Genomic DNA, 23,405 nt, shown 5'->3' with positions numbered 1-23,405 from the left:
AGTAACCAGGGATTGGTGGCTTCAGTCTCCTGCACACTCGTTTGTCCAATCCTATGACAAGGAGAGCCAGAACCAAATTATGCAAAATAAGCAAATGTAAATTTCCTTAAATCATTCGGTTTGCAGAATTCAGGTTTTTCTTTGCACAGAATTTAGGTTTAATGCAGAACGTGGGTGATGCATGCATTTTCAAAGCCTAGAACTCAGCTTGCAGGCCAGTGCTGAACGCTGTGGAATATACTTTAGGCAACGCTGGTGATGTTTTGGAATCTGAGGCAGAGCTCTGCTAGTAACGGGAACACATAAAACGGCATCACTCTCGGACCTTCTGCCGCTCTGTTTGGTAGAAAGTTATTTCAGCTACCTCACTGTATCTCATGAGCATATCATGAGAACAACTGTTATCCCTCAGGCAGATTTATATTTGGAAACTCTGAAGGGGGTCGTGCACCTTACACTGTTCTCCAATGTGCTGTTTACTACCTTGAAAACATCAGCAGCAATTCATCACCTCTGGAGATGAATCAGCCAGCCTCAGAGAGCGAGAGGAGCAGATACAGGCCAGAGAAGCAGAGGCAGTTCTCAGAATCTGTTTTCTTGTAAAGGCTGAGGAGCGAGAGAAGGGCCAGGGTGCAAACTGTGAATACACGAAGTGACACCTCAGATGGCAGCAGTAGCAGCCAGGCATCAAAGCCAAGATTAGGCGCATGTCCAAATGCAACCCTGATAAGACACACGGCTGCAAGTTGACTTAAAAAGGGCAACAGCTGAGGCACCACAGAGACTCCCTTATGGGTGAATAAAGGAGGGATAATACATTCCTCTCTTCAAAGGGTGTGCTGGGACCTTGGGTGTCCATGGGAGGGGGCAAGAGGGGCAGTTTCTTCTCCCAGTTAAACTGGACCTCCCAGGTTCCCAACTTTCATTAAAAGAGAGAGAGAGTTTTTAGCATTTTGGGAACCTCAACGTATCAGGCAAAATGTACTGTCACTATTCTTATTTTTGCATGTGAGAAACTACTGGCAGTCTGCTTTCCCTTTCAGTATTCCAATTTGGTCTCCCACACTGGAAAAATCCATGTCGGTGCCCATGGCTGGGCCCCAGCAATGGGGACATATCCACACCATGCATTCAAAACAAATCTAATGCACATTTAAAGCACATTACTCCCCACTTCCCAAGAATCCAGTGGATCTGCCCTCGGTTGCTCAGCAGGCATTGGCACAATCTCACTGGCGCCATTTTCTCTCTGTTTGTTTTAGCTTTCTGGAGAGAATAGGGACATCATGATGATGATGTGACTTCTACATTCCAGGCTGGGGGTAGTGGGTAGGACCTGAAAGGCTGAAGATTGCTCCTGCTTTTATTAAATCCAGCGCTGGCCTAAGACATTTTCCTGCATGAAGCAGAGCCCCATGTCGGTTCAGACACCAAGAAGGAGGGACAGGCCTCCTTCTTGCTGCCCAAAGCAAATCATTTTGCTTGCTACATGGCAGGACTCAACAATGCAGTTAATCGGCTAAGGCTTTTAATTAAAAATTGACCCCTAATTAATCAGTGGACTTGACAAAGAAAGCTCTGCGCACTATACGAACGAACCACTTTCCAGCCCTAGATTTGATGAGAAAGCAGTCAATGTTTGTCCACTCCACTCCAGTTTCTGTGTAAAGCTAAGAGCAAAATTTGGCCTTTTCTGTCCTACTTTGTGAAGCACAGGCTACCAAATCAGACAGCGCTCAGTCACGCCAACTTGCGTAGGTCAAAATATCAAATGATGGGCTCAGCCACAGATAAGAGATTTATCGGTTTGCTAATGTTTTGCCCAGCAAAGTGCCTGAAATAGCATTGCTCTCGTCACCCAGATAACCTCCAGTCAGAAGGCTGAACTCTTCTAATTTCATACATGGAGTACGTGACTCTTGTCAAGGTGTTGGTAGGCAAGTGGACCAGGAGCTCCGAAATGGCGGGGCAAGTGGAGGAGGGAATTCTGCTGAGGTCTCTTTCTCCACTTGTAATGACTGAGTGTGCAGCTGATCCCAGCAAGCCTTGGATGGCTTATTCTGATGCAGCAGAATGAAGATTTGCGTTACATTTTCCTAACCATATGTAACTGAGGAAGAAGAGTGAACAGATAGCCCTGTACCAGTGCTATTAGTCTGGCACAGAAGAAGAGTTTGGATTTGATATCCCGCTTTATCACAAGGAGTCTCAAAGCGGCTAACATTCTCTTTTCCCTTCCTCCCCCACAACAAACACTCTGTGAGGTGAGTGAGGCTGAGAGACTTCAGAGAAGTGTGACTGGCCCAAGGTCACCCAGCAGCTGCATGTGGAGGAACGGGGAATCGAACCTGGTTCACCAGATTACGAGTCCACCGCTCTTAACCACTACACCACACTGGCTCAGAATAGGAAAGAGCGTGACTGGGAATACGGTCTGTATGAAGACATGTTGCACACTGGTAAATTTCATCACTTTGGGCACTGAGTGAGCTCTGAGTACTTCGAAACAAAATAAGGGAATTGGAGCAATAGCTGCCTCATTTAATCTCTCTGTACTCTGCTGCTTTGAGACCTTTCCCACTCAGGCCCAGATGGCTTAGATCGCCTTCTTTTTAAACAACCATGAAAAGCTGCTCCAAACTAATGACATCTTATCGCATGAGCACTACTGTGCGCATTGTTCATGGAAAGAAATAGACCTGAAGCAACAGGCAACAATATCAGCAACGTGATGTTCCTTAAAAGACAATTTGGTAACAACTTCTTGAAGAAGGTGGACATAAGAAACAATTTGTTAAAAATATTATTCCCTGCGTTTTATCTTCATTTTGGCCGGTGGACTGAAACTACCGCTGGTTTTGATTATATCTCCACCCTCACTAAAGCCTCAAGATACAGTGTTTACAGATCTCTCCACCCACCTCTTTTTCCTCCAGTCACTACTGATGTCCCTAAATTTCCCTTCAGCGAAGTGTGTAAAATCTGCACTGTAGACTGTCCAAATATTTGTCTGGCATTTCAAAACGTTGTTTAGAAGAAGAAGATGTTGACGTATCACGTCAAAAAAATTCCAAGTAGAGCCTGGTAATTATAATATCTAAGTATCTGGGAGTATTTTGTAGCTGAGATGTCTGCTCTGGAAGTGATGCAAGAAATTGCTAGCTAGGATTAGGCATTAGGTCTTGCACAAGAAATCATTTTAGCAAGGTCATTCGAGAGAAAGGCCGATAGCATCTAATAGGAACCAGCTGCCTTTCATTTAAAATTGAGCCCCTGATAACAGCATTCCAAAAACATGTTGCACATGGGAAAGAATGTGGAGCTGGGCTTGTGTCTTCCACCATGGAAGATACACCATGCAGATTCTGGGGGCAGCAGCAGCGACAGACCTCTGGTTGTCCCTCATAAGCCCCCTTTCCCCTGCCATTTCATACTCTCGGTCTGTCCTGTACTAGTTGCTGCTTCAGGGCAACCCCCACCAAACCATTGCACAGTTTAAAAACTCTGCTACTCCATTCCACATGGTTGGATATTTTAGGCACATTTGTAAACGTTCTGATTAACATCTCAGTCCGCAAGGCCTCTCCTCCTCCCAGAGGGGAGGTGTTGTGAGCGGGAGCTGTTCCCGCGTCAGCAAGGGGGCGTATTCAGCCCCCTGCTTCATTTTCCTGGCTGCTGCGCCGCGCCCATCAGGCCAGCCAATAGGGTTGGCTTGGGGGCGGGGTCTAGCCGCATTCAAGCGCCTCATTCTGTTTTGATATATAAATTGTTTGATCCAATGCCTAAGCCAATACCACTCACATGCTGTAACCAATAAAGTTGTGGTCTTCTTTAGCCCATTAACCTAAAATACATGTGTCCTTGTGTCTTATTTACCCCTACACGGGTTGTGGGTCCTCGACTCACAACTAGGACAAAGGCTGTGCACACACTACACCTTTAAAACACATTCAAAGCACATTCTTTCCCTCAGAGAATTATGGGCACTGTAGTTTGTTAAGGGTTGCTGGGCATTGTAACTCTGCAATGAGGAAACCACAGGCACCAGAATTCTCTGAGGGGAAGAATGTACTTTGAATGTGCTTCAAAGGTATAGCGTGTACACTGGAATCTCTGTACCTGCATCTCCAATGGCTCAGAGACCAGCGTGGACATTAGAGCAATTGTGTCAGAGATATGGGTACATGCTTACATTCAGTGATATTTTTTCTAGAAAAAGAGGTTCACTCACCATGAACACTGCCCTCTTTCTCTCAGAATGGCAAAGGCACCCACCTGAGAGGTGCCAGAACTCACCTGAGAGGTGCTGGAACTGAGTTCCGCCGAGTTCCCATGGGGGGGAGCCCTGCTTACATTAAACATAATAATAATAATAACAACAATAATTTTTATTTTTACCCACCCTCCCCAGCCAAGACCGGGCTCAGGGCGGCTAACACCAAATATAAAAACAATTGATTGAAATACAGCTTAAAAAACAAGATTAAAATACAACATTAAGATTAAAATAGATAGATAGATAGAGCCTAGGGCTTGCCGATCAGAAGGTCGGCGGTTCAAATCCCTGCGATGAGGTGAGCTCCCGTTGCTCAGTCCCTGCTCCTGCCAACCTAGCAGTTCAAAAGCACGTCAAAGTGCAAGTAGGTAAATAGGTACCGCTCCGGCGGGAAGGTAAACGGCGTTTCCGTGCGCTGCTCTGGTTCGCCAGAAACGGCTTAGTCATGCTGGCCACAAGACCCGGAAGCTGTACACCGACTCCCTCGGCCAATAAAGCAATATGAGTGCTGCAACCCCAGAATCATCCGCGACTGGACCTAATGGTCAGGGGTCCCTTTACCTTTACCTTTTAGATAGATATTGGGTGGCATCCAACTAAACAGTTCCCGTAGTGCAATGAGATTTAGCTGTACAAGGAACTTCTCTACTCTCTCATTCCCCCCCCCAATGCCCCCTGTGCTATTCCTATATCTGCTCTAGGGATTTCCCCAACTCTCCAGAGCAGGGGTGTGCAGGGGGAGGAGAAGGTGGGGATGTTCCATTGCCTGGTTAAAACTCTTTGCACTGGTGGAGCAGTCTAGCTGGATACCCAAGGTGACATGCATCAGGTAATCAATAACACAAAAATGTGTGTGTATTGAGCAATCTGGAGTCTCAGAGCTGCAAGCAGAGCACAGCAAGACCAACAGGGAAGGGGGGGGGGAACGACTGCACAGTGCAGGTAGCACAGTGTGAAACTTCTCTCCCACTCAGATCACACACACACACACACATTTGTGGTAAGACTCATGCAAGAGTCATGTTCTTTCTTTGGTATGCATAGAAGATAAAATCGGGACTTGCAAACCAGTTCTGTAACGGGGGCTTTTGTAGGAGGAATAGGGAGGAGACCCCCCCCCCCAAATCTGTCCTTCGCCTTAGGCAGCAAAATGTATAGGGCTGGTCCTGCCCGATGGGGACCTTATATACCTTATATCTTATAAAGGGGACCTTATATATTAGCTTCTACATATTCCAATTCCTCCCACTGGCCCCAGTCAGAAGACTCAATTCTGTTTTGTTGCTTGCCATCCACGCTAGTGGACGGAACATGACAGAATGGGAGGCATTCGGCAGAGTGATACTTACAGTAGGCCTGTTGAAATCAATGGACTTGACTTAGTCATGTTCATTAACTTCAGCAGATCGTCAAATACCATCCAGTGTATCTGGGCTGTGTTTTGCTGTCTCTTCCCTCAGCCACTCCTCCCCTGCACTCCAGGTATCTGTTTCCATCCTGGGCCTGGTTGCAGCTATTTCTTTATCTATGTGCATGCATTAAACTAAATAAATTCCAGGAAGTGCACAAGAACAAGCATTATCAGCCTTACCCAGACAGTTTCCCGATGGGCAAAATGGAAGTTTATGGGGATTTTTTAGGGGAGGGGGTGATATCGATTAAAAAAAAAATTAATATTTATATTCCGCCTAACTAGCTGGGCTTCCCCAGCCACTCTGGGCGGCTTCCAACAAAATATTAAAATACACATATCCATTTGGGCATTTGGGTTTATTTTTTTATTTAAAGAAATCATGAAATCTTCCACAAGAATGATAGAGGTATTGTGCAAGACCTATGTTTCTTAATTTTATTTGTTTTTAAAGCCCAAATGTACGCACTGTCATTAGTCTCCCAGGTAATCCCAAACAGTTTGTTGTTTCACTAGCCCCAGCTAGCATTAAATGTATACCGACAATCCCTTTAAATGATAAATAGGTAAAAGGACCCCTGATCATTAGGTCCAGTCATGGCCGACTCTGGGGCTGCAGCGCTCACCTCGCTTTATTGGCCGAGGGAGCCGGCGTACAGCTTCTGAGTCACGTGGCCAGCATGATTAAGCCACTTCTGGAGAACCAGAGCAGCGCACGGAAACGCCGTTTACCTTCCCGCCAGAGCGGTACCTATTTATCTACTTGCACTTTGATGCGCTTTCGAACTGCTAGGTGGGCAGGAGCAGGGACTGAGCAACGGGAGCTCACCCCGTTGCGGGGATTCGAACTGCCGACCTTCTGATCAGCAAGTCCTAGGCTCTGTGGTTTAACCCACAGCGCCACCCACGTCCCAAATGATAAATAGACAAAAGCAAAAGAAGTGAAATGGTTCGCAAGCAAACAAACCATTATAGCCTGACATTTCTGCAGCATTTCACAACAGGGCAAGAATAGCGTTATAATCCCGGGATTAGACAGCTTGGAGGACACTGGTCATTCTGCCTTTCTTGTTTTACTCTGCCCTTTTGGCTCATTAGTTAATGTAATTATCTGTCCTCATACTTTCCAGATATTGCAAATGCTACTCTCAGAATTTTTAATAAATGAAGGGTTTAATTCAATTAGCCTGTTTGTTCCCATTAAAATTATATTTTTAGAGTCACACTTGCATTCTAGAAACGAGGGGCATTGCCTCCATTTTTAAGACACCCGATTAGAATGAGGTGGTACTTATTTTTTAACAACTTCAGCTTGGAATCTGCTGCACACCCCTACTGGGAACACAATATTATGAGGGCATTAAGAACCTTCCATCAGAGACCTGCAACCTCTTCACAGAACTGCAAAATGCAGGGCCCCTATACTGAGAATTATGTGACATGGGTGGCGCTGTGGTATAAACCACAGAGCCTATGGCTTGCCAATCAGAAGGTCAGCAGTTCGAATCCCCGCAGTGGGGTGAGCTCCCGTTGCTCAGTCCCAGCTCCTGCCCACCTAGCAGTTTGAAAGCACGTCAAGTGCAAGTAGATAAATAGGTACTACTCAGGCGGGAAGGTAAACGGCTAGTCATGCTGGCCACATGACCCAGAAGCTGTCTGCGGACTAACGCCAGCTCCCTCAGCCTACAGAGTGAGATGAGCGCACAACCCCAGAGTCGTTCGCGACTGGGCCTAACGGTCAGGGGTACCTTTACCTTTACCTATACTGAGAATTACAACAGGTAAACACACAGGAAGTGCAGATTGGGGGTTGTTGGGTTGAATTGGCGCTCCTGGAGCTTAGAGTTATTGCCAAAGAAGGCCAGGAACCGCTGTCCCAAGGACTCTACGAAATGGCCTATATCTCGCAAGAGAGCCATATTCTTGTGAATGCAACTCATTCTTCACATTAAAAACAACAACCACACGTCAGCGATAGCAACCGGTTGGCAACATTTCGCAGAAATTAAGCCTTGCTTAATTAAATAAAAATAAATTGCCTAAAAGCAGGTAAGCACAAAACTATCTAATGAAATAAATGTTCCCTTGGCCTCTAATTGCATGCAACCTCATCAAAGACTGCTGCATAAATTAATGAAAGCAAGTGGAGGACTGTGAGGAGATCACTTGAATGAAGTTTTCTGACATTTAAACTTTGTTTTGGTTTGCAACCGGTTACTTTTGCTGTCACAACCAACAGATGATTACATCCAAATGAAAACTTGTCGAGATTAATGAGGATTTAGATGGGTGGATTATGAGATGAATATAGATTTGGACCAAAGTTATTTGAGCGTGTTCTCTAAACAGAAGCTACAGAAGAAGGAACAAACAATGGAGACAGCCTGGGAGAGCCAGAAGCAGTTGCAAAACAGAAGCCTTTATAAATCATACTATTTGCAGAGGAGAGAGAGAGAGAGAGAGAGAAGGGGAGAGTAGGGATTAATAAAATTAGGACTAGAAAACTCATTCATTCTCCCAAAGTACAGAAGCTTATTCATAGGTACGTAGATGGTTGACAAAAGACAAGAGAATGTGCTTTGGGTGCATTCTTTCATATACTGGACTTCATCCAACAACAGTGTTGCGCAAAGGAACGACTTCCGCTCACACAATGGAACTTTCCCTTCTTCTTTTCCCTTCTTCCCGTTCCCTTCTTCTTTTCCCATGTGCAATGCTGCACTTGCATGTTCCCTTGTGGGCAGCCATCTGGGAGCCACATGCGTGGTGGGTGAGGCTAGAGGCAAAAGTGGCCAAAACTATGGATATGATTCTTACCTTTGGACGGTAGGTTCCATCCCAGCCATGCAAATGGCTGTAGTTTCTACACACCTGACCCCACACCTCTCACCCTGTGAATGTATACAAACGAGTTCTCCATTGCATTTTGAACATAGGGGAGTTTGTCAAGGGAAACCTGTACAATTTAAGGCACTGCAAACCATAGTTGTGGTTGCAAGTTTTCTTCTCCTCATAGGTGGACCAATAGACATCCACAGACATTTGTTGACATTTTGTACACCTGCCTCTTCTGTTTGCATCCATTTTCAGATGTGGTGCACTTCGGAGGCGCTTAGAAGCTCATGGGACACAGAGGGAATGGGAAGAGATGAGGTCTTCCAGCCAGAGATGCAAAAACTAGGTATAATCAGTGCAGATACAACTGCAAACCACAACTGCACAAAGATTAAGAAAGTTCTGTACAGTGCGTGAGTGGAAGCAGGGAATAGGTTCCATGCATAACATTTTTAAGCAAGTCCTGCAGATCATGTTAGGAAAACTCTGCACACACCAGTGGAATATTCAGGACTGAATTTCCTTGCTACTTATATAGGGCTCCCATCCAATCAAAACACCAGCCTTTATCTTAACCAATAAACACTGATGAAAAGTTCAATATTTGTCCTAGGCTGATTTGGATCGGGCTGCGAAAACCTCTAGTCCTAATCTCCTTGGGGATAGTACCAGCCATGTACATACGCAGGTGGTTAACAATTCCTGTGAAAACCAACTCAGGTATCATGCACCCGTGTACAGGAGGCTGCTAGGGAGCAGCCCAAGAATTAAAAGCTGAGAAATTGCAAGGTGATGAGGAACAAAGAGCAACACAAATGCACAAGACAACAAGCTCTATTCCAGGCATAGGCAAACTTCAGCCCTCCAGTTGTTTGGGACTACAATTCCCATCATCCCTAGATAACAGGACCACTGGTCAGGGATAATGGGAATTGTAGTCCCAAACATCTGGAGGGCCGGAGTTTGCCTATGCCTGCTCTGTTCTAATGCACTGACTCCCTCCATTCATTTTAGAGGGAGGAAGTTTTTCTTCCAAACAAACACTGGGTGAAAAGTTCCCAGAACAATAGGTTGCTGACATTTCTGCATGCTGCTTTCTCTTTGCCAGCTCTGTCCCCGGGTCCCTTGGAATATCATGTATTGTCCTTACCTCTTAAATCTACCAAATTAGATTAAAGGCTCAACGGCATTGCAATGCAGCATTTAATCCATTGTGCTCCTTGTGAGCGGCAGGATAGTGACGTCACATTCCCACGAATACCTCTCTGGGAAGCTCTTTTCCTAGATGAAGAATGTGGTATTCAGTCGGTGCATTCTGATATAATCTTGTTATTGCTACTTATTTCAGATTGTCACCCCCCCCTCCTCTGTGACCCAGCCTTGGGGAAAATTCACAGGCACCTGCAAGATAAGATCCCTTAACTTTCTGCTGTTGGCATGCCCAAATGCTAACTAACTGTATTGCATTAGGAAGAGAGTTCTTTCCTTCAGCAGCGGGAGGTGCTGGGACTCAAATCTGACTTCAACCCACACCTGTTTGGCATGGCAGCCACATGGCTTTTCATTCCAGATGTGTTAGGGCTGGTGTCGTTCATTGGTGATGAGATGAAATACACTCTGCACATGTACAGAGGGTCTCTGATATAGAAGAGAAGAAGAAGAGTTTGGATTTGATATCCCGCTTTATCACTACCCGAAGGAGTCTCAAAGCAGCTAACATTCTCCTTTCCCTTCCTCCTCCACAACAAACACTCTGTGAGGTGAGTGGGGCTGAGAGACTTCAGAGAAGTGTGACTGGCCCAAGGTCACCCAGCAGCTGCATGTGGAGGAGCGAAGACGCGAACCCAGTTCACCAGATTACAAGACTACCACTTTTAACCACTACACCACACTGGCTAAAGACTCCACCCAGGCCATTGTGTGGCTATGGTGTGCCCTGATTCAAACTAAACATCCTAGAGACGGGGGCATTGCCAAATGTGCCTTGAAAACCCATTTTCATGGCCACTAGGACACCACCGCTATGAGAGTTCACTCTAGCCATAGTTCAAAAGTTCTCTCCCAACTTGCCAGGTTGTCCTTTCACAAGCAACTGTGTGAGGGATGTTAGGCTGGAACTGGTGACTGAGTCAAGCACACTCCGTGAGCTTTCAAAATGGGTTGGGATTCAAATCTGGATCTCCCCAGACCTACTCCGCCATTCTAGCCAATGCAGCACACACTAATGCTTGAGTCCCATGGACTCCGGAGAGATGTAAGGCTAAGCTAAACTGTCTCCTTGAAATAAACAAGACAATTTCGCGTGAGGCTGAAGGTGGCTCTTGCTTCAGCTGAATTTGTAAGTGCAAATGTAAAACCTGCTTTGCTCAGAATGGCTATTTACAACACAAGTGCCTCTCTCCTGTTTTCTCTCCCACTTCAAGAAGTTGTTGACATAAATAGCAAGAGAAGTTTAGAGGCCACTTGAAGGTCGAACGAGACATTACCTGTACAACGTCCCATTCGCATAAAGCGAGGTATGAGTATCTTTCTCTAAACCAGTGTTTCTCAAGCTTGGCTCCACAGCTGTTGTTGGACTACAACTTCCATCATCCCTGGCTAGCATGACCAGTGGTAACAGATGATAGGAGTTGTAGTCTAACAAGAGCTGGCGACTCAAGTTTGAGAAACACTGTAAAACATACATTGAATGGGGGGGGGATGAAACCTCTGTCTGCCCTATACTTCAGACCATTGAGCCAAGCTGTTACCCCATGTTACTTTCATCCTGTTAAACTTTTCTTTTGTGGTAGTCTGATGACGAAATGCAAATCAACAAATCTGGCCTGATCTGATGCAAGCACTTTTCTCTGTCTGCCTCCCGTAGGAAAGGGTGAATCTGTCAATCCTGTTTTTCCTCAGGTTCTTGTTTCCCAGTTCTCCGTGTTTCCGCCTCCACTGGCATTTTAAAACAAGAACAACACAAGTCCCATTGAAAATTCAGCAGCATTATTGTGGGATTTTCTCCTAACACACATGTTTTTGTAAAGCAATCTCCCCTTTAATAATGCATTTTGTGTGCTGTTTCCACTAACACACACACATATATTTCTGTGCACACGTCACCCTAGTATATGCATGGTTGTGCATATGCATTATTGTATACGTTACTAGGCTGGAGAATTGCAGCGCAAAGGGGTTCTGAGGATCATCTAGTCCAGCCCTCTGCAATCCAGGAACATGCAGCTGTCCCAAATGGGAATCGAACCTGCAACCTTGGCGTTATCAGCACCACGCTCTAACCGAGTGAGCTATTGTGTTTCAGTTCTGTATTGTTTCGGAAAGGGTGAATTATGTACCTGTGCATAACAATGTGAACTGGATCAAATGTATTCCCCATCCCTGATCTCCAGTTCCTTTCCACTATTTGAACTGGGAAAAGGGGAATAGCTTGGACCACAAAACTGATGGAAGGTAAAACACAGGAGAAGGAGAAGTGATGTCTCTCTCCCCCCGCCACCCCCACCCCCACTTTACATATGGATGGGGTAGATGTGCGAAAAGACAACACATGGAAAGCATCCAGCTGCCATTGTCACGTCTAGTATGGCCCTACATCTCATATGTTAATTGATAACCAAATGTACCCATATTTCGCCCTGTTGGACACTGCCACTTAGTGGTAACCAGGAAGAACTGTAGTTCCTGTCTACTTCGCTTGCAGTTCCTGTTGGCCTTACCAATGCATCCTCATTACTCATCTGGACTAGATTTCGAGGGCTATTTGTGAATCTTTGGAGTGTCTTGGAAGCAAGCCCTCCAAAGATTTTGCTGGGACTTTCCCCCAACAAATTGTGCTTGGGATTGCAGCTTTCAAAGTGCTTAACTTTTCACCTAACTGGTTAAGGAGATCAGGGCTGTGGGCACACTTCCAGTTGGAAAGGATTGCCTTAAATGAGCCTAGCGACTCATTATCTGATGTACACCCAATATTATTAGACTCAGAAGAAAGTTGACCGCCAGATATTTGCACAAATGAAAAAGCAACCTTGGCTTATCAATATAAACATAGAAACACATTTAGGAGAAAACAGACAGCTGAATATTTTCCCCATGTTTAAGAGAGAATTGCTATCAGTTAATTGCACAATGCCGTTTAACACGCTAGGCCATCAATAAGAATTGTAATGAACTGTGCTGGGAATGTGGCAGGAGAAAGGTGATTCTTTTAGTTACTTGTGGTCTTGTAAGAGTACACAAAGTTTCTGGAATCAGATCCTTTCCATGATTAATAATATTTAGAAGTTCAGAAATAGATCCAGGGCAGCCACTGATGAATCACTGCCCCCCCACCTGAAATAAAGAGTAGATAATTACCTATAGAGCAGAGTTGGAGCCAATAGCTCATTCCAAAGTAGGAGCAGAGGAATGTGTCATGATAGCTCTTCAGGTAAAGGACAGTCAAACAGGACACATGGCCAGCCTGTTGAGGCCCTAATTATTTTTGTTGACCAGTTAGAAAGGATCAGTACCCACAGAGCCATTTTGTTCTATCTGATTGAACCCAGTATAGCTTATTTGCATGTCAAGACCCCGAGCCTCCGCCTTATGTTGAATAACTACACCTGGACACAGTATTTTAGGTTAAAGGTCACAACTTTATTGGTTACAGAATGTGAGTGATATTGGCTTGGGCACTGGAATTGAACCGACTATACCTGACTCCTGACTGCTATGCAGGTAGTCCAGTAAGGGTCAACCACCAACAGGGGGAGCCCTCTTGATGTACATCAACTAAGAGCTCCCCCAGGGTCCCTGATGGGGTCATGGCATGGCCCTAGCCCCTACCCAGGCTTCGGATAAGATCCACACACCCGGATCCCTTTAATAGAATACCCCTAAATTGGAGGGGCAGGTGGTTGTCAGGAGCTCATCCTGCTCTCGAGTAGGACCCTGGCAGAGACACATGCCCGACTGGCATGTTCTCTCCCTCCTGGTCTATTGTTTGGGAGCTTCAAAAGCTTTCTTCTGCCCAAACATCACAGCGACTGATGCCAACAGACACCGGAACACTTAGGGATCTGCAGAGTCTGTGCAGTTCCCAAGACAGACCTCAGCAACTCAGCATTTTGGCTAATCTACTTTATTTACATACAAACACACACGGAGCACTGCAACATAGCTCCCTCTCTCTCTAGTATCAGACAGCAAAGAGAAAAAGAACAAAGGACAATAGTCCCACTTTACGGAACACAGTAACACAAACATCCTGTCTCCGTCACTTCCCACTCTGTGGACTCAAAACATATACTGTCATGTGATAGACAAAAATCCCATGACTGCAATCATGGAGCAGGAATTCTAACATCAATGGCCACAACCTCCCCTCCTCTGAACCAGGCTTTACCAATGCCTAACTCCCAAACCTTACAAAAGTTGTGACGATTGCTATGAGGTAGGCGAAAACCAAATGGCTGGTGCCAATTTGCCAAGTGGGAAAATTCCTACCAGGCCCCTTCAACTAGGCGACCAACCGAGGTCCATAGCATGGCCAAGATGACGAACGCTTAAAAAGAGGGCGGGAGAGCCGCGGAAGCAGGAAACAAGGAGGAAATCTTCCCGACCGCGCAGCTGCTTAAATTCACTAAGCCACGCCCCCCCAGCGAACCGGATTGATTGGCCGGGGGCCGTGATGCGGCAGGAAGTCCCCCATGATGCGGGGCTTAGCCACAACACTGCTGTGTGTGGGAGACCACGTGGTCTGCCCACAACACTGCCCCACAAGGAATGGAGCGGCCTTGGTAGAGCACAAGCCTCTTCTTTGTCTTTTAATCTCATAGCAGCTACAGGGCCCCCCAATCCAAATGGGGTCCAAGGTATGGAGGAAGGTATTTTTTAACCCCTTGCCTGCTGAAAAATCCCTCCTAGAGATGCTATTTATAGTACATGGCGTCTTAGCAAGTAAACAGCAGCTTGGGAGATTTTTATTTTTATTTTACTGGAAACAGCAGGGAGTAAGGATTAATATCTCCCCCCTTTGAACCATTGCCCTGATCTGGATCAGCTGCAGCTAGGTTTAAAAAAGAAGAAAAGAATCCCAAGTACCGGGTGCCCAGACAACCTCACATCTAGTTTGACCCTTCGTAGATAAACTATATAGCACATTACAAACTAGATCATGCGCCTGATGAAGCAGTTCATAAAAGCTTATGCGGCAATAAATCGGACAGTCTTTAAACTGCCTCGGGACTCATTGTTTGTACAACTGTCCATATATGCAAAGATACAAGTGTGGCTGCCTCTGGCAAAGAAACTGGAGGGCTGCTCTAACTGGGACCAAGGCCATCCTTTCCGCGGCAGACCTGTGCTCCTGTTCACGGCGATTCCTTAAAAGGCAAGCCCTTCGCAGAGATGCTGTTGGCTCTTATCTCCCAGGACGGCTGCTTCTTTGGAGATATTGTATTTATAGCTCATCTGGCAAACGAACTCTTGACAGTCTAATTGCTAAATACATAGTTTGGGTAATCCAATAAAGGAATAAGCCTCAGTACCGGCCTTTTGTCTCCTCATTTGCTGACTGGAACACGCAGGCACCGTTCAGCAAGGTAAGAGCAAAAAGAGCATGTCTACGTATCTTTTCCAGCTACCCTTCAATCTTGCTGCTGCAAGGAGAATGGGGCTTAAGGGAATCTTGGTATATTTTTCTTTGGAACCCTAAGGAGTACCAGCATGCACAAGATGTTTTTGTCGCTTCTCACAGACAGAAGCCAGATAGCCTGTTGGCCTGATTCCCCTCTGGTGAACTTTGCTTGCTTTCGTGTTGCTGTGGGATGATAAGAGCTATCTCAGTTGCGGTTCATGCCTCATCATGTTTTTGCTGCATGTGTAAAGGAACTGACAAATTCGACTCAGTTCACATTTAAAGCCAAACCTGCCTAAATTCACATTGCATTAAACAATGTGAGAAATGAGAGTCCTTTGAAATTCACACTTACCTGATTTTTTCAGTGCGGTACTCCAGCCATGTCATGTGTCCCAAAACTGTGAATAGAAATGTGCATATTAGTAGCAACTTGTGCTAAAATGCTAGCAACTTTTCATTGTTATTCTTTTTATAGGAAAAAAATGCAGATTGCTGCAAAAAAAGTGAAGGACTAAATTTAGAATTAGCAAAATGAGAAGCAGAGTGAAACTGAAATCTACATATTCACCCATCTCTGTTGTTGTTGTTGTTGTTTAGTCGTTTCCGACACTTTGTGACCCCATGGACCAGAGCACGCCAGGCACTCCTGTCTTCCACTGCCTCCCACAGTTTGGTCAAACTCATGCTGGTAGCTTTGAGAACACTGTCCAACCATCTCGTCCTCTGTCGTCCCCTTCTCCTTGTGCCCTCCATCTTTCCCAATATCAGGGTCTTTTCCAGGGAGTCTTCTCTTCCCATGAGGTGGCCAAAGTATTGGAGCCTCAGCTTCATGATCTGTCCTTCCAGTGAGCACTCATGGCTAATTTCCTTCAGAATGGAGAGGTTTGATCTTCTTGCAGTCCATGGGATTCTCAAGAGTCTCCTCCAGCACCATAATTCAAAAGCATCAATTCTTCGGCAATCAGTCTTCTTTCTGGTCCAGCTCTCACTTCCATACATCCCATCTCTGTTACTTTAATTTAATTTACTTCAATGTGTTGAAAGGCATCAGCTTCATCACCAAACACAGACTAATTTGCCTGGCAAATGGGGTTACCCAGTATAATTACATACTGTCTGGGTGGGTGTGCTCATTTGATTGTTTCCATCATTTCTATCCCAATTTTCAAAAAGTTTGTTTTTCAAAGCAGCTTACAAAAGGAAGCCAAAGTTCTGTTCCATCTTCTCTGAGCCAGGATGGGTGGTTTTCGCAAAATGGAATACATCTGAAAATAAGGGATGCCTCACTTTTAGCAAACTGTATACTTTTGTAGAACATTAGAACCCTCATGTGTACCATGTAGTATTTTCAGCTACTATTCTTTGAATACTTTTGGGGGGAGTCTATCCCCTTGAACCTATTTGGACTGAGTAAACTTAGAAAGAATCAAGTTCTTCCCCTGAGTGCATAGGAGACAGAATAGTATTCTAGGGGAAATGCCCTTTCATTAGTTTCAGTTTTCCCATTGCAGTGGAATGTTTGGACATTGGAAAATGAAAAGGTAGCATACCCTTAGTATATGCAGTGGCGTAGCGTGGGTTGTCAGCACCCGGGGCAAGGCAAGTAATTTGCGCCCCCTAACCCGTGGATTTGCGCCCCCTAGCCCTAACCCCCAGATGTTGCGCCCGGTGCAGCCGGGCCCCCCTGCACCCCCCACGCTACACCACTGAGTATATGCATAGCCTTCTGAATTTTTCCCCTTCCTGTTGCTTCCTGATGGCTTTGGAGAACGAGCCTGATAATATATTTAAACAGCTTTGCATTAGAGGAAATAGAAGCTGTGCTAAAGGAGACTTTTAAAAACCCCCCAACTAAACTGTGTGTGACTTGTGACAGGAGAATACTTCATCATAATGATTGTGCAAAATAGCATTAACAGCTGCCGAAACATGCACTGTAAAGTGTTCATCACCCTGAATTGCTTTTAAAGTGATCTCAAGGGAGTGCTACGTTTTGTCTGCAAATGATGTTTGCATGGGGGAAGTTAGAGGGATTGTACTGGTATTTGCAGGCTGTGTAAATTAATACAGTAATTGTTTTTGTTTGCAGTGTGCATTATAGTTCTGGGACCAAGAACTTATGAGTGAGGAAACCTGTGTTATCCCAGTTCTAGGCATCAAGGTTAAATCAGATCGCCCTCCCACCCACAAAAAAAAATAAAAAATATGTGTGCATTATAATGGATCAAAATATAACCAGCCTAATTTCTACATATAATTTCACCTGTAGTTGTTGATGCTTTATTGCTTTATTTGATTATGTTGTGTCCTGATCTACTATTGATTTTAATAAAAAGGAAAATATGCTTCCACTAAACAACATGGGCATAGCCAGGATTTATTGGGGGGCAGGCATTATGTTGGGGGGCAGAACTGAGATATCAGCAACGCAATTGGTCAGTTGGTTAAGCATATTTATTTATTTACTTGATTTAAGGAGGGCAGCTTCCCTGCCCCTGCAGCCCCCTGGTTAAGCCTATGCTAACCAATGGGAATTAACTAAATAAATAAAATACACACCTGTGAAAAATAAGACACCTGCATCTGATCCTGGCCTCATATCTAACCCAAATTCCATTGTTGTGAATTTGGCTTGTGCACAGAAAAGTAGCTTGCCAGGCAGAATGGCTTTGCCTTAACTCTCCTCCTGAGAGTGCTTGTTTTCTACGTGCAAGGCAATTTTTATTTTATTGATTTCTTTGTAAGAATTACCTTGCTAAGCCTTACCAAAAAGCACGTTGCCAATATAAAGAGTTGTGGCTGTGTGTGTTTTAAATAACAGCCATTCATTTTTAAATAAGAGGAATGATTATTACACAGACAGTTCTGTCTGCAGACTTCCTCTAAGCTGAGGTATCGTGCAATAAATCTAGCACCCAGTTTGACCGCATCAGTAAGCCAGGCAGTGCTGATTAGCTGAGTGAAACCTAGCTGAGGTTTCATGGTTTATGGATTTTATAAATTGAGTATGAATGGAGATAGCTGCTTTTCCTCAATAATACTATGATTATAATAGTGATTTATGTACGTGCTGCTTTTTCTGCTACTAAACTTCAAGTGGCCCTAGGATCAGATAGCTGCATTTCGGGAAAATCTTATGGCAGTGTCACACGACATGTTACATTTGTTACACCAATATCACACCGGCAAATACATAACATATGAAAGTCAAATCTGCTTGGGCATTCATGCATTTGGAAAACCTGGTTTGGGAGACATGTACATAATACATAATATATTTTACATTGACATTTGCTGCAGAAAATGGTGCAGCAACCATAATTTGCAGTGCTTTCTAGAAGGCATAGACAGTGTTCATTTCCCGTGAGGTTTAAATTACTGCTTTTGCACTATTTATGTGAGTGTGTGACTCTTATGGTAGGGAATAGACAATGTATAAAGGGAATAAAGACACTTGCCATTGAATGTGCACCTTGCCTAATATAAGTTCACTGTAAGCCAGTGTGGTGTGGTGGTTAAGAGCGGTGGACTCGTAATCTGGTGAACCAGGTTCGATTCCCCGCTCCTCCACATGCAGCTGCTGGGTGACCTTGGGCTAGTCACACTTCTCTGAAGTCTCTCAGCCTCACTCACCTCACAGAGTGTTTGTTGTGGGGGAGGAAGGGAAAGGAGAGACACCTTAAGGGGAGTGAAAGGTGGGATATCAAGTTCAAACTCCTCCTCCTCCTCCTCTTCATAACTGGGAAAATCCCAAACATCTGACCCCAGCCACCCTGTGTAAAGTCTTGCATCTTGTATTTAGCCTCTCCTAAGGATGGGGCCATGGGACGCAGGTGGCGCTGTGGGTTAAACCACAGAGCCTTGGACTTGCTGATCAGAAGGTCGGCGGTTCGAATCCCCGCGACGGGGTGAGCTCCTGTTGCTTGGTCCCTGCTCCTGCCAACCTAGCAGTTCAAAAGCACGTCAAAGTGCAAGTAGATAAATAGCTACTGCTCCGGCGGGAAGGTAAACGGCATTTCCGTGCACTGCTCTGGTTCGCCAGAAGCGGCTTAGTCATGCTGGCCACATGACCCCGGAAGCTGTACGCCGGCTCCCTCGGCCAATAAAGCGAGATGAGTGCAGCAACCCCAGATTTGGCCACGACTGGACCTAATGGTCAGGGGTTCCTTTACCTTTAAGGACAGGGCCAGCGCCAACATCTGGAACCCTTGGACAGCTGCTGAGATACCCACAGAGAACAACACTGTCAATAATCTTGGTTTCCTCATACCAGGCAGCTCAATCTGCAAGTAGCCTGCTGCAGATTACACCACTGCTATTGCAGCCCATCCCTCAGCAGGTAAGCCTGCCCAGGAGACCCAGAGATGTAGGAGAGAGTAAACCAAAGGACACTTTGCTGGGGAGAGACCTCACACCCTGCCTGAGGAATTCCATGTGTCCAGGATTTCTTTATTTTTTTACTTTTTCCTTTGAACAGTGGAACTGCCCCTTCCCTGCCTACTCCTATATACCTACCTGGACTTCAAGGTCATCTTTTGTGGATCTTCTCTAGATGCCTCTGCTGGATGTGGCCCAGCAGGTGGCTATCAGAGATACTAGGTCTGGATCCAACCCATGGTGCTGCCTGCTTCATTTTGAGGTCATCATTGCTTTTTTCCAGCCTCCTGAATCAAAACATCATAATTATTCTTCCTCCTCCTTCTTGACCCGAAATGCTCTTAAACACATGCCACAGTGGAAAAAATTCTGCACAGCTGCTATTTTTAAAGAAAGTGGAAGATTTTGAGATGTTTTCCCCACACCACTCATAGTTTGATCAGTGTGGGGGTTCAGCACTTACCAGATTTTTTGCTCTATAAGACTCACTTTTTCCCTCCTAAAAAGTAACGGGAAATGAGTGTGTGTCTTATGGCGCGAATGCAGGCTGCGCAGCTATCCCAGAAGCCAGAACAGCAAGAGGGATTGCTGCTTTCACTGCGCAGCAATCCCTCTTGCTGTTCTGGCTTCTGAGATTCAGAATATTTTTTTCTTGTTTTCCTCCTCCAAAATCTAGGTGCATCTTGTGGTCTGGTGCGTCTTATAGAGCGAAAAATACGGTATTTTCTCTGTGGTTTTTGGTGTTTATTTCAAGGCTAGAATAAACATTCTTCTTCTTCTTCTTCACAGAGCCATTATCTCAGAGGAACTTTCATTTAGTTGAAATTTTGGAGACATTCGAATCAACAAGTCCCCAGCCCAAGTCCTAAAAGAATGTGTTTCTGAGTGGTTCAGTGTAGAAAGCTATCCACAAGCAGAACCTTAAGAATGGGAGTGAGAAAAGTGAATAGGTGAAAAGTGTGTTCCTTCCGCAGCATTACAGAGCCAGTCCTTTAAATCTATGGTAAAAAAACGGGACGCAGGTGGCGCTGTGGTCTAAACCACAGAGCCAAGGGCTTGCCAATCAGAAGGTCGCGGTTCAAATCCCCGTGACGGGGTGAGCTCCCGTTGCTCGGTCCCAGCTCCTGCCAACCTAGCAGTTCGAAAGCACGCCAGTGCAAGTAGATAAATAGGTAAACCTCCTGCGGGAAGGTAAACGGTGTTTCAGTGCGCTGCTCTGGTTTGCCAGAAGCGGCTTAGCCCTCCTGATGCCACACCTAGCATCCCTGAACATTAACTGGCTGGGCCTGATGTCCACGACATCTTGAAAGCTACAGGGTCCCCAGCCCTGCCTTAAGGTGTCAAGCAATGCAAAATATACAAGATCTTTCTCTCCCACTTTCAAGTGGGAATCTGGAGATTTGCTGTTTGGGTCTGCCACAGACTGGGAAACTAGATAGATTTTCATGCTGTCCTTGCACTAATCCTGTTTGGGTCTGCCTGCTGTGTGCTCCCGAAGGTCTGTGGAATTCACAGCACGGGCCTCACTTCAGTCACAGTGTAATCCACAGAGCTTCGGGAAAGTGGGAGAGAAATGAGTGGTCAAGCATCGCCAAGTTAGTTAATGGCATTGTAAAGCTATGTTGTGGGTACTTTTATTCTCTTTTTTCAAAAAAATGAAATGAATTTCATACTTTGTAACCATTGCCATTATTAGAATCCTAACAAATAAGTTAAACAGGGGCGGTTGCCTGGGCACAAAATTCTTAGGGGTGCAAAATTTCAAAAGAAAAAAAAAGGAATAATAGTAAATTTAAAAATAGCACACCCTCTCCCTCACACAGAAAATCTTCCAATGTTTGTGTGGGCAGGCTATGGAGCAGATTTGGGCAGCAGCTGGGTGCTAGGGCACTCTTTATGCGGCTTTAGAAAGATACACACTCCCAACCAATATCCCATCCTGCTCTCCACTGTGCTTGACACTCACGGGGCACCATGGCTGCCACTGGGGCAGCTCGCCAAGCTATTGCCCCTTCATTCCAGCCTATCAGTGGACAATGTCATGGATACTTGCCTTGCCCCAGCTGCCAGCAACCCACGCTACACCACTATATTCGTTTGCATGGTGGCTTGGCTCTCCCGCTGATTGAGATTTGCCAAAGGAGACACCCAGAGAAGTTAATGTAAGCCGAATGCAACCGACATTGAAACTGACCTTGCTTAGTTAATGGCATTGTAAAGTTAGCTGACTATATATATATATATATATATATATATATATATATATATATAAATATGGTATTAGCGAAAGCCGTCAGAATCTGTGCGAAAGGCACTGGTCCTCACACAAGGCAGATGTGTGAACTGTGGCAAAGCCATGCTTGAGTTTGGCTGCGGCAGATTTCTCCCCTATACCTCCTTACCAGTGCATATCCCACCTCTCTGATCAAAGGCTGTTCAAAATGTTTTTGGGATGGGGGTCCAAGCCCCCCACCCCCACATTCTACTGTGTCACATTCTATTTGGACCGTGTCAGTAGCAGATCTTGGGTTCTCGAATTTCAGTGGTACTCTGTGTGATGCCAAAATTCAGCACCCCTCTGCCTCCCTCACTCCATTTCAAAGCATAGTTGCAGCATCCTCAGGGGTCCGTCCCCCCCCCCCGAGACTCCGCCCCCAGTGTGACCGATCCAGCCGTGCTCCCCTAAATCTGCCTCTGGTCACATTATGTTTGAGAACAGGGCCCCATTATGAAACAGACTTCTTCTCATTAGTTTTGCATTGTCAAAGTCAACATCCCGCATCCTCCAACTTTTCTAGCAATCACTGTCTCTTGGGGTGGGAAACATATATAAAATGTAAGGAGAAATCCCAGCAGGTTTTCTCACCTGCAGCGCAAGCCTGATTTCCTCCTGGCTTCCAATCTGTGGGGCAGCCACATAGCCTAGCAAGTCAAATAATTGATTAGCTGTCAATCTTCCCCACACGCTCTATTTTAGCTGGGCTGCCTGCTTTATTTTTTGGCACCCTGTGATGTGCATTTATACGTTTCTCTCTCTTCTTTTTTTTAAAAAAAGTGGAAACATTTTTGAACAGTTGCAAAACTTCTCTCAGGGGTCAGCAAACTTTTTCAGCAGGGGGCCGGTCCACTGTCCCTCAGACCTTGTGGGGCGCCAGACTATATTTTGAAGGGGGGGATGAATGAATCCCTATGCCCCACAAATAACCCAGAGATGCATTTTAAATAAAAGCACACATTCTACTCAAGTAAAAATACACTGATTCCCGGACCATCTGCGGGCCAGATTTAGAAGGCAATTGGGCTGGATCCGGCCCCGGGGCCTTAGTTTGCCTACCAATGAACTGGGGGGGGGGACTATGTGCACTGTCCACTTTTTTGCCTTTTTTTGCAAAATTACAGAACTGTTCACACACACACCGCCACCTTCCACTTGGAGATTAAACAAAATTACGTATGTCTGGATGTAATATGGTTTTCTCATTCTTAGATTAGTCCCACTGCTCTAGATGTGGCACTAAATTTAAACTGCAAGTAATTTTATCATGAGGATTTTCACCTTTGAGCCTCATTCCCATTATTTATGTTAATGGCTGGTTCTTTTTTCCTGTGAAAGAGGAAATGAGCATGCTGGCCAAGGAAGGTTTTACATGATTACAAACTCAGTGAAGGCAATGCCTCCTGAATTCTGTAACAATCAACGCCTGACACACTCCCCATTTAGCTAGCACCACTCTCTGCCAACTCAAGGAATGGAGTACAAACAGAATTTGAACAGGACATTAATGTGCCCACACACCAGTGTTCAGGTGTGCTAACAGTGCTTCAACCCTGTGTGTTTAAAATCATTCAAGACAGTCAAGAGCTGTTTACTAATTGCCTAATGA

The 23,405-nt window shown here is 45.3% G+C and overlaps 1 protein-coding gene across 1 annotated transcript in view; it reads left to right on the top strand.

Moving 5' to 3' along the window:
- The first annotated feature begins 14,949 nt into the window (after positions 1–14,949).
- The window catches only part of FHL2 (four and a half LIM domains 2), a 32,490-nt gene continuing 24,034 nt past the window's right edge, over positions 14,950–23,405 (top strand). Inside the window, exon 1 of the mRNA XM_082218840.1 lies at positions 14,950–15,106. The gene's annotated coding sequence lies outside the window, so the exon portion shown is untranslated. The remainder of the gene's footprint in view (positions 15,107–23,405) is intronic.

The sequence above is a fragment of the Podarcis vaucheri genome, assembly GCF_965113315.1.
Source record: "Podarcis vaucheri genome assembly, chromosome: 4".
NCBI classification, from domain to species: domain Eukaryota; kingdom Metazoa; phylum Chordata; class Lepidosauria; order Squamata; family Lacertidae; genus Podarcis; species Podarcis vaucheri.
The sequence above is the reverse complement of the archived record's forward strand: the minus strand, read 5'-3'. Positions and strand labels throughout refer to the sequence as shown.